The sequence below is a fragment of the Eucalyptus grandis genome, chromosome 3 (genome assembly GCF_016545825.1).
Source record: "Eucalyptus grandis isolate ANBG69807.140 chromosome 3, ASM1654582v1, whole genome shotgun sequence".
NCBI classification, from domain to species: Eukaryota; Viridiplantae; Streptophyta; class Magnoliopsida; order Myrtales; family Myrtaceae; genus Eucalyptus; species Eucalyptus grandis.
In genome coordinates, this window is record NC_052614.1 from 46,410,810 (window position 1) to 46,423,849 (window position 13,040).

The window sequence follows — 13,040 nt, forward strand, 5'->3', positions numbered from 1 at the left end:
TCCGACAGTGACGGTGAAGGAGGTCGTGCTTATGGCATCGGAGGCCTTTTTTTTTTTGGTCTGTAGCGATGGGCTGTCTCCTAATGTAAAAAGACTGGAAGAAAAGAAGAAAAAGATAAATTGGGTTTTTTCTTAATCGTGGGTCTTGCAATTTTGTTGTTCATAATTTTTTTGGACAAAAGAATTCACGTTCCGGTAGCAGTAAAAATCGCTTGCACGTTGGGCCTGGGGACATTCGGCCGGTCGGTGAGTTTAGGTCATTATTGGAGATTGAATTAGCCACATCGAGCCTCATATGCGAGAGAATCATGAACTTTTGTCCGAGTGAAAGCTTCCAAAGAGAGAGCATGCGTGAAAATGCGAGCTCTGTTTGTGGGCTTTAATGAATTTTGTAGGCCTTATGTTTTGACCTTTCTCTAGTGGCCCGATATCTGAATAACAAGGACACCAAGTCAATAAACAGAAGTGGAAGGGTTTGGGAAGTCGTCTTCTTCTCCAAGCCGCCAATACTTCTATTTTCTCGTGAGTTTCACTTTCGATCAATTGTTGTTCCATGAGCTAACGTTGGATGCAAAAAGTGGATTCTTATGTTGCATACCTATCACGACAGAAATTTGCGCCTTTTGTTATCCCTTTCATCATAACATGCTTTTTGATGCTTGATTGGACTAGCTGATCAGACTTGTCTGGTTGTATGCCTAGTGCATCACAATGCATGATGTGTTAACTTGGTTTAGAGTGCCATAAGAAGTTATGTTTTGATAGGTGGAATAGCTTTGAGTAACTTAATTTTTATTCCTTAAATAATCCGTCAATACTTCCATTTTCTCGCTAGTTCCAATATTGTGTTTCCTTTTAAACTTCTATTTATTTGTGCGAATATGTTGGAGCATAAGTTCTTGATTTGTCTCTCCTTTTATATATTTTCAAAATATGATTCAACTAAGCATAAGTTGCTGATTTTGTTTTTTCAAAGCAACTTTAGTATACATTGTGTCATATGCCATTAGATCAGGTGTTGCTTCTTCTCCCGCGGTATGAATTTGGTCCTTGCACCCCTTAGCTTGTGTGCGGTAAAGAGTCACAACACTTCTTCCTCCTTGTTAGTGAGAGACGCCCCTTGACAAGCTTCCAACTCCCATCCTTGAACCGACTTTTCAATCCGTCATCATCTAAATTTCCGGTAGAAATCAAGTTCGTCCGAATGTCTGGAATTTGCCTCACATGCTCGAGCAATAGTTTGTTGCCCAAGCCAGTTTCTAGACAACATAAAGCAATTTTCGCAACATCAGAATTGCCCATCTTCACAAAACTATAATCTCACGCCTTGTAAGACACAAAGAAATCAACACGTGGGGTGGAAGACATGAGGCACCACCATCCATGACCCAATCCAGCTCCTGCTACCGCAAACAATCATCATCACAAGGAGACAAAACAAACAAGTCTTCTAGGGAACTTCCCTAGAAGGAAGTGCTGATCAAATAAAAAATAAAAAATTTAATGTAACATTTATTCCCTATCTTGATTAAACAAACAAGTCCGTAACATCTATATTTAATGAACATTTATGTTTCGGCCAAATCAAATGTTATTTTTGCTTAAGAAACACTCATAAAATAAAAATAAAAATAAAAAATTAAAACTCGACATTCTAAACGAATCAAAAACGGAACCCCAACTGAATGTATTCCGAGTGAACATAGTGCTTCAACAAACCATTGGGTCCTGGCACATTTTGTACAATGCAAGCCCAAGATTGGAATCCAAGCCCACATAAGAAGCCCCCCAAAAGACGAGCGGACAGGAAAATTATGACACTCGGACTTCCACATGAAGTGAAGAGCCTTGGGAGGATTAATTGTACAAATATAAGTTTGGAGACTTGACTTAACAACTAGAGCAAATATAAGTTTGTTATAGGGTCTTCAATCTCTAAGAATAAACGAAACCCTATAACGAAGCTCTAAGGGCTTGTTCAAATTTTTAGCAAAATTTTAGATAAAAAGCTCCCACTTTTTAAGAGAAAATTACCCAAAGAACTATTTTTAAAGCTTTTTTCTTGATTCCCTCAAGAATTTTTATTTTGGAATTTTGAATTTTTTTGAATTTCAAGGATTTTCTGAATTTTCTAAAATTTTCTTGATTTTCTGAATTTTTAAGAAGTTTCTGATTTTTTTATATATATTTCGATTTTCTGAATTTTTGAATTTTAATATATTTTATGTATTTCTTATATTATATTTTATGATAAACCAAGATTTTTCCATAAAATGACACTCTTGCATCCATGAGCAGTCGGAATGGATTCGCGGCCTGATATTTCTTCTTGAACAACATGGCTCTTCTGGAGTACTACCGTCTACCAAGCAAAAGTAATTTTCAAACCAAACATTGGAACTCAAGAGTGCTTTGGTCGATAACAACATCTTCACGGCAACTACTTTTAGTCTGATGCTCCTTTTCTGATGCGATTGGATTGAAAGGATCCATGAAGTGCTACCCTTGTTCAAGTCTGCAAGCTGAAGAACTGAGACGGATCGACTTTCCTCCCAAATAATTGCAACTCTGAGCCATTCGAATGGTCGAGCTCAAGCTCAGAGCTCACCCTGAGGTGTATTAATTTCTACATTCACCCGCCAGTCCTTGTTTCATATGACCTGTCGAAAGATCCTAAATTATTTGCACAAATAAGTAAAGTGGGATAACTTGCCTTGTGGTCGTACTCCATGACCTGTTGGTTTTCTATAGTATTTGCGACTCTTATGGCTTCAAGCCACCAAGCATCCATAGGGGAGCAATTTGTCGTGTTTTCATCAATGTCAACCACGTTATTAGTTACATCAGGAGGATTTGCCAGAATCAATGAATGCTGATAAATCAGGCACAGTATCCTCTAGGATCAGACGCAGCGGACAGCAGTAACCTGGGCTATTACCAAGCTCACTTTACCTTCATTTTCACACAAAAGAAAAAAAATAAAATAAATGTTGGGCAGAAATTTTCTGTAACTTTGCAATCAAGATCGTGACATTTCTGGTAATATACAACCTGAATTAGGTCCGCAACATAGATAACTAGGCCAGTCAAATTGGGTAAAAAAATAAGCTGGTGTCTACTGAAGGTAGACTCAACGAGCATGTTTCAACACAAGAAATTTCCCATTGAAAAGACATAGCATATTCCGCGAATGCTCTATGCTATCTACCTATCCGCTCACAGAACCTGTTCCTTGACAAGCTAGAAACCATGAGTTCATGCTCTCTGAAACAGTACCAGCTTCGAATTTTACCTATACCGCAACAGATTCATGAGCATTACAGGAGAAAAGGAGAAGAAACGATAGGCATTTAAACCAAATCATTTTCTTGATGCTGCTCCGCTTGAAAGGGTAAAGTGTCAATCAATATTTTCTTTTTTTCGATCGAAAAAAAAAAATCAATATTTTCTTTTCAAATAGGACATATCAGTCCCATTAAAATTCTTTCAGGTAAGGTTAGCAACTTTAATAACATACACAGTCTCAGGTAGAATTCTATGAACTATGAAGCAATTGAAATGTTTCATCACTATGTTTATCTGAAAACAAAACTATAGTGATCACCTGATACGGTTTCAATTGAGGCTACATATTCTATAAATTTATCCAACATTGGGAAAGGCGACTTTCCAGTGAAGTGATTCACTGAACTATCACTAATGAAAGAGTTGAAATTAAGTTCTTGCGAAGCAAGACAGTATCTTCCCAAATCAATATTAACCTGCATAGGGGAGGAAAAGTTCATCACACAAGACACCACACAGAGTTCTAGCACACTAGTCCACCTATGCAAAGATGTTTCCTGAAATTAGCTCCACCACCTCAAGATGATTAATATTTTTGTATGAATATAGTTCATAAAGGGACCTGATACAAGAATTAATTCAAATTTGTAACTATCTCTGTATCAAACTGAAGTTTCTTTCCACAATCTAACTCTATTTGCAAACTAGGAGCTTCTGACAACCAAAATCGACAATGCAGATCAAAGAAGCCATGATCATGTCCTCCTCATGCATTCAGGAGAGAGTAAACGCATTTTTGAGTGTCAATGAGCACATGAACCTTTAAAGAGCAACTGGGATAGAGAGTCACCACTGTTTCAAGCACTACCACAATAAATTCTCTTCTCTGTGTGCACATGCACATTTTCTCATGTGTTAATCTAACCTTCTCAAATGAAACAAAGGCATAGAAGAGCCCTTTGCTGGTAGCTTTGAGGAACATTTTGAGCGAACTAGGAACAATTCATTACACTCATGTTCCAAAGATGCCTCATGAGCCTCTAAACCTCAATTACAACGAGTAACATACAATGTCCTTGCATTTGAAACGCCCAATCAGCAGAAGGACAGAAACTCTTGCCTGCGTTGGATGATAGAGCCAAAGAAAAGCATTGATTCCTTGAATAGACACTAGACAACAGTGTCCACAAATATCTGACGTGTCGATGGGCTGGAATCTTTCTTGACAAACAACTTTTCATATCTTCTGTCTGTCTCCCTTGCACTAGAAATCCGCGAACATACCTGTCAATTCATCATAAGAACATCATGGTTGCATGCAATGTTATATTTCTCCAAAAAGGTGTGCATGCATGAACATATCAACCAGAACCCCACCCCCAACCCACCCAAAAATAAAAAATAAAATAAAACAAAAGAAAACGCCCACACAAACACACACACACACACACACACACACACACACACACAGAGTTCCAATAGTTCAGTAAAGTTGTGAGAATGGCTGTAAAGTGAAGTATGCAGGAGTCAAAGATATATGTTAATCTTGAGAGATGGATAAACTTGCAATTGTCTCTAACACACATTAACTAAAGCTTTTGTCAGAGCACACCTCCAAAATTAATGCACCCGCATAGGAGTTGTCCTTAAAAGCAGTCATTGGTATCAAATGACGAGAAAACTTTTCTGCTTACAAGCGGTGCTGTTATTGATATCATAGTAAACTTTTTATATCCCATGGAAAGATTTAACATAGACAAGGGAAAAAAACGTATAACACACGATATTCCTAGTGTTTTATTAATAGGAAGATGGAGTAATCATAATGCACATGCTGAATTATCAAGTTGCAGATTCTTCCCTGCCTGAATCTCAAATTCACTACAAATTTGACACGGTCTAGTGAACTATGCATAAATCATCTTAGCTGTGCCGTTAACATCACTCAACCAATACTTTCCAGTGACCCAGCACTGTGAAATTATAAGCAGTCTTCAGCTGCCCCTTCTCTCTGACATTACGCCTAGAAATTGTGACTCAAGGTAGGATAATTGGCTTCAAGAGGGGAAAAAGGGAAAATCACCGCAGCAAGGAAAACATCTAGGTAGTGTGCAATGCAGCTCCAATACTTGATGCTCATTCAAAAGAAGTACCATACTGAACTTGTCCCCAATTAGAAAAGATCAATTGAAAAATGTTGCCTAAATGCTCAATCTAAGATAAGCACAACATGCAATATGTTCCCGGTCAATCCTATCCATGAAATCAAAGTTGTCTCAACTTCCAAAAGAGGCGCATCATTCAAAGTTATAACATTTTTTTATTTCCATCTTCGGAACTGCTTTTAAGTGCAATATTCCTCAAAAATGAAATGTTAAAGTAAGTCACCACTCAAACAAAGATGGATTACACACGTATCAGAGACCTCATTTAAAGCTGCTTTTCTTCAACAAACCTAACACAGTTCTCTCGCATCAAATGTGAAAGATCTCATGAAGAACAATGGAAATTTGTAGCTGGAAGGCACCGTGAAAAAGAACAAGACAGCCTTTCACTTGATTGGGTGTCTACAAAAATTTATGTTAAGATATCCAACCGCATAAAGATGAAGCTCATAGTATGTGAGTGAGTATTGCATACACCACTCGTGACTACCGATGCAATGATAGTTAATAGAAGTAGCGAGATACAAAGTCAGCTACCTTCAGTTGAAGAATCGAGCTTCACTACCCATTCTTGGTTTCCTTGGATTGAGTACTTGTCAAGCCACACCTCCAAGACAACCAATATCAGAAGATCATCCATCTCATCTCCATTTTGTCAGCATTTTCCTTCTTATGAAACTCCAAATCAAAGCACAAGTGAAGACCCTGGCAAAGAATTCGTTGGTGGTCGAGCCAAACTTAGATTTCAAAAACCCAAATGACAAGCAAATACTGTTACGTTAGGTGTTAGACAGAAGTTCTAAGTAATGTCACCAAATGCTTCATTCAAGTACTAGCGCTATTATGCACTACATGACATTACATACAACGCTCATTTCACCACCCTGTCCTTATTACTTCCTGCTTCTACTTATGGCTTTTGATTCAGTCTATTGCTCGACACTCATAGAAACAATCAAGAGTTAGAAGCAAAATCTGGAACTTGGAATTGGCTATAACAGATAAATAGATATCAAGAAGAAAATCATAGACCATCCCCATGAGACTATTAATTGACAAATCACGTGGAGAGGTGCTTTCTTTCTAAAGTCCATTCTACGCTTGAAAATCAATTCATAGAATACAAAATTAACCTGTATCTCATTCAGCAATCGCAGCAAACTAGATGGTCTTTTTGGAGGCACCCCATTTGGAGACCCATAGGACACCACCGGAGACATATGCACCCCTCGCCATTGGCTGAACTCGCATGCTCTAATTGTTATTGAACCGAGCTGAGAAGTTACCAGCGGAAACCCAATCAGCATTCACCGGGACAAGCACTAAGTATGCAGCTCGAGTCCTATAGCAATAGAAAGCTGGTTAAAACTCGACGAATCGTGCTTCCTCAACAGCAGCCTTGGTGGGATTTTTTCATGGCAATAATGTTAAAATGTGTAATATATTTTATTATTCTAATTTATGATTCCAATATTAATTCCTAATAACTACCCAATGAATTCCCTATATAAATTCCCATTATTGCCCAATTTTATTACCCACGTGTATTAAGTGATATTTGTCCGTTACTACATTGCCATAATGGTCTTGATGGGAGATACCGGTAACGTAACCAACGGAATAAAAACGTCAGGTCGTCTGGTTCAAATCCTAACGATACAGAAAAACACACCATCAAGTTTTGTGAAGGGGATTGACCAGTAGAACAGGACGTGTGTTTTCTACATTGCAGATTCCTCGTGCTGTGTGGATCCATCAAAGATTTTGAGGTTTCCCACTTCTAGATTTCATCAATGGCTGGAGGTAAGTTGATATTTATGTTTCCGCTATTCGATCCCGGATTTGTATGAATTTACCTGTTATGGACAAATCGGGATCTCCAAGTTTTGTTTATATGCAATCTCTAACAGTTGGTATCGAGCCCTTATTTGCAATCTCTGCCTTGGTGAAACCTTTTGGAATTTATTTTATTGAATTATATGTGGATAAATTTCGGATTTGTATATGGCTTGGATCGGAATTGAGAATTCCGACCAAATTCGGGCCACCCACCATGCGATAATGGATCTGAATGATCACGCTGCCATTAGGAAGAGAAACCCCTAAATTTTTCGACATATTGCTGATCGTCGAAGGTTAATCGAGCGGTGAAGTTTTGGTGGTTAGGGTTTTATAGGGCAGATTGTTTTTCTGGCTTAATTCTGGTCCATACATGGTCGTTTTTTGCCGGATCTTGAATCTATTCGTTTGTCCCGGCGTTCTTTTCAAACCCATCAACCAATTTGGTCGGACATGGGCCGTGGGAGGAGACCGCACGGCGGAACAGAGGCGGTCGCGGCGGAAGAAACGGCGGAAGAGAGCCCGAAAGAAGACTCGGGCGCGTGCCAAGAGCGGCGACGGCGCGTGCAACGCACGCGCCCGAAGGGCTGCACGGGCGCGTGCGTTGAGGGGCTGCAGCGGGGCGCGTGCAACGCACGCACGGGGGCTGCCGGCGGGCGCGTGCGCCGCACGCGCCCGAATGGGAAAAGCACGCGTGCCTATGGTTTCTCATTTTTGCCCCTCCGCCTTTAGGAAAATTGCCATTCTGCCCTTGCCTGCAAAATTCTCAATTTTGCCCCTCCGCCTTTAGGAAAATTGCGATTCTGCCCTTGCCCGCACAAAATTCCGATTTTGCCCCACTGGGGTGTGTAAACTTACAATTTTGCCCTTTTGGGCGTGAAATTCATGTTTTACCCTTAAAAGTAAAATTCCAATTCTGGCCTTGCATGCAAAATTCCAATTTTACTCCTTTTGCACGTGATTTTACTGTTCTGCCCTAAGGTGCAATTCTATGAATAAAATTAAATGTCTAGTGATCCGTATATATTTAATTAATTAAGGATTAGCCACAGCATCTTTGATTATATTAAATTATATACATTAAGAGCCTTTGGATCACATATAGTTAAAGACAATAATTGTAATTATTCACATTAATATTATGAATTTTATCCCACAGAATTTTCAATATATTAATGTGATTAATTAGGATGAAATATTATTTCATCTTTCTTAATTTACCCACAGGGATTAAGGAAGGGAATATAATTTGATAGTTTCATCATGAAGTAATTATGAATCAATTTAAATTAGAAACTTAACCCATGGGTAGTTTTTGATGTTATATGATTCATATTTTAAAACATGTTTTACATTGGTAAAATATGATTTAAGTTTATTTGCCTCAAATATATTGATACATAAGTTTCCTTTGATTATAATGCAGTTTTACCACCTACGATTAATTCTGGTATAATTGTTCCTCGGCTTACGGAAATAACTTCAAAGAATGGAGAGAATTAGTTCTTCTCCAATTGGGGTGCATGGATCTTGATTATGCTCTTAGGTCAGACGAACCACTTGAACCTACTGAGAGTAGTACTCATGCTGAGCATACTCATTATGCTCAATGGGAGCGGTCCAACCGTCTCAGTGTGATGTACATAAAGACAAAACTCTCTGCTAGCATTCGTGGTTTGGTCATTCAGCATAACAATGCCAAGGAATTGCTGAAGGCCATTGATGCACAATTTGAGTCTTCAGAGAAGGCGCATGCCATGACCCTAATTATGAGGTTCTCATCATTGAAGCTACCAAGCAGTGTAAGAGGTGTGCGTGAGCACATCATGAAGATGAGGGACATTAGCTCAGTGAAGAATCTTGAGGTTGGGATATCGAATCCTTTCTTGTATACTATATCCTAAATACTCTCCCACAAGAGTATGCTCCCTTCAAGATCTCTTACAACACACATAACACTAAGTGGTCAATTAATGAACTCATGACCATGTGTGTTCAAGAGGAAGAGAGGCTACTTATGGAGAAAGAAGAAAGTGCTCATATGGCAACACGGGATAAGTATAAAGGGCAAGGCAAGCAAAAGGGGAAGGGTAAGATGCCTCTACCTCCCCAAGCTGGCATTAAGAAGGAATCCAAGTGCTTCTTTTGTAAAAAGAAGGGGCACATGAAGAAGGATTGCGCCAAATTTAAGGCGTGGCTCCAAAAGAAAGGTAACCAACTCACATGTGTATGTTATGAAACTAATATGGTTGATGTGAGTCACAACACTTGGTGGATTGATTCTGGTTCTACAATCCACATTTCAAATTCCTTGCAGGGTTTTCAGAACCAGCGGAATCCAGTGGGAAGTGAACAAGGCATCTATTCAGGAAACAAGATGCGCTCGCGTGTGGAAGCTATTGGGACATGCAGATTAGTTCTCAGTAGTGGTTTTGTTTTAATTTTGGAAAAGACCTTTTATATTCCTAGTTTTTCTAGGAATTTAATTTCAGTTTCAAGACTTGTACCTTTGGGATACTCCTTTGAATTTTCAGATTTAACATTCAATTTATTGTATAAATCTGAAATTGTTGGGAGTGGTATTTTGTCTGACGGTCTCTTTCGAATTAATTTACAAGACAATACCGTTAATAATGCGATGCACGTTCATGATAATGCTGGGATAAAACGATGTGTTGTGAATGAGAATTCCTCTATGTTGTGGCACCGGAGGTTGGGACATATCTCCATGGATAGAATTAAGAGACTAGTAAATGATGGAGTACTTAATACTCTAGATTTTACTGATTATGACACTTGTGTGGACTATATAAAGGGAAAACAGACCAACAAGTCAAAGAAAGGTGCTAAGAGGAGTACAGAAATATTAGAAATCATACATACAGATATTTGTAGTCTAATATGGACTCAAATGGTCAGAGATACTTCATTTCTTTCATAGACGATTATTCACGATTCATGTATCTCTACTTGCTTCGTAATAAGCACGAAGCACTGGATGCCTTCAAGGTATTTAAAATCGAAGTAGAGAAATAATGCGACAAGAAAATTAAGATCGTGAGATCGGATAGAGGTGGAGAATACTATGGTAGATACACCGAAGATGGACAAGCACCTGGTCCATTTGCGAAGTTTCTTGAAGAGCATGGGATTATTGCCCAATACACTATGCCTGGTTCACCAGACCAAAATGGTGTTGCAGAAAGAAGAAACCGAACATTATTGGACATGGTGCGGAGTATGCTTAGCAACTCCAAACTTCCTAAGTTTTTGTGGAATGAGGCTCTTAAAACAGCTATGTACATATTAAACCGAGTTCCAACCAAGGCTGTTCCAAGGACGCCTTTTGAATTATTCAAAGGTTAGAAACCGAGTTTGCGACATGTACGTGTTTGGGGATGCCCATCCGAGGTAAGAGTCTACAATCCACAGAAAAGAAGTTAGATCCAAGGACTATAAGTGGGTATTTCGTTGGATATGCCGAAAAGTCCAAAGGATACAGATTTTATTGTCCATCTCACACCACTAGGTTTGTGGAATCAAGAAATGCTAAATTTCTTGAAAATGATTTGATTAGTGGGAGCGATCAATTCAATGACTTTGTCCCCGAAGAAGGTCATTCAGATACTCAACCTTCCACCTCGGATCTTTGGATTGGTTGTTGCTTACATGCGCCCTTCGTTCAACCGGTCGCTGAGCAACCAATCATTGAAGATCCACAACCAGCTGATATTGATCCAGTAGACCAAACTGTTCAGCAATTACCAGATACTGTTGAACTTCCAGTAGAACAACATACTCCTCAGGAGAATGTTGATGCGACATTAAGAAGGTCTACTAGAATGAAGAAATCAACGATTCCTAATGACTACATTGTGTATCTACAAGAATCTGACTATAATGTTGGAGCTGAAAATGATCCTGAGTCGTTTTCACAAGCCATGAGTTGTGATGAATCTAATTTATGGTACAATGCCATGAAGGAAGAGATGAATTCTATGGCATCAAACGAAGTCTGGGATTTAGTTGAGTTGCCTGATGGTGCAAATGCCATTGGTTGTAAATGGGTCTTCAAAACTAAGAAGGATTCATCAGGCAATATAGAGAGATATAAAGCTAGAATCGTTGCCAAGGGATTTACTCAAAGGGAGGGAATCGATTACACGGAGACGTTTTCTCCTGTATCCAAGAAAGATTCTCTTCGTACTATTTTGGCATTGGTTGCTAATTTTGATATGGAGTTACATCAAATGGATGTGAAAACGGCATTCCTCAATGGAAAATTAGAAGAAGTGGTTTACATGAAACAACCGAAGGATTCTTCTCTAATGCTGGTGAGCATTTGGTATGCAAGCTTAAAAAGGTCTCTATATGGCTTGAAACAAGCATCCCGCCAATGGTACTTAAGATTCCATGAGATCATCTCTTCATTCGGTTTTAAAGAGAATATCATGGATCAATGTATATACTAGAAGGTCAGTGGGAGCAAAATTTGTTTCCTTGTGCTATATGTGGATGATATTTTACTTGCAACCAATGACAATGGGTTGATATATGAAGTGAAACAATTTCTCTCTAAGAGTTTTGATATGAAAGATATGGGTGAAGCATCTTATGTCATTGGCATTAAGATCCATAGAGATAGACCTCGAGGTATATTAGGACTATCTCAAGAAACCTATATCAATAAGGTCTTAGAGAGGTTTCGGATGAAAGATTGTTCACCAAGTATAGCACCCATAGTGAAGGGTGATAGGTTTAATTTAAACCAATGCCCGAAGAATGATTTTGAAAGGGAACAAATGAAGAACATCCCATATGCTTCTGCTGTTGGAAGCTTGATGTATGCTCAGTTTGCACTCGACCTGACATAGCCTTTGCTGTGGGAATGTTGGGAAGATACCAAAGTAATCCAGGTATGGACCACTGGAGAGCTGCAAAGAAGGTGATGAGGTATCTTCAAGGAACAAAGGGACACATGCTTATGTACAGACGGACGGACAACTTGGAGGTAGTTGCTTACTCGGACTCAGACTTTGCTGGCTGCATTGATTCCCGTAAATCAACATCGGGATATATTTTTATGTTCGCTGGCGGAGCTGTATCCTGGAGGAGTGCAAAACAAACCTTGGTTGCCACTTCCACTATGGAGGCAGAGTTCGTTTCCTGTTTTGAGGCCACCTCACATGGTGTGTGGTTGAAAGGTTTCATATCGGGTCTTAGAATTATGGATTCCATTGCTAGGCCATTAAGAGTATTTTGCGACAATTCAGCTGTAGTTTTTATGGCTAAAAACCACAAAAGTGGTAGTCGAAGCAAGCACATCGACATCAAGTATTTAGCCATCAGAGAACATGTTAAAGAGAAGAAAGTGGTCGTAGAACACATAAGCACTGGATTGATGATAGCTGATTCCTTAACTAAAGGCATGCCGCCAATGAGTTATAAGGATCACGTTTCTAGAATGGGCATTGGTCCAATCATGTAAATTTTTTCTTCATATGGAAGAATTTATGAGACTTTTATTAAATTTATAATGTTTTTCTCAATACAGTTGTATACATTCAGTTATTATGAGAAAAATAATTACGTTTGACCTGAATAAACATAAGGTTTATTCATTAAGTTATTTGATCACATATTGGCTGATGAAATATATTGCGATACACGGAGATAATACTCGCTCTAAGAGGACTCATCGCCGTGATTCATGTGTTTTATTTCAGTATGAAGTTTTGTGGGTTTGGGTTA

The 13,040-nt window shown here is 38.9% G+C and overlaps 1 pseudogene; it reads right to left on the minus strand.

Annotated features, from left to right (window-relative positions):
* Positions 1-4,304: 4,304 nt before the first annotated feature.
* Positions 4,305-13,040, minus strand: part of LOC104440021 — an 81,962-nt pseudogene continuing 73,226 nt past the window's right edge.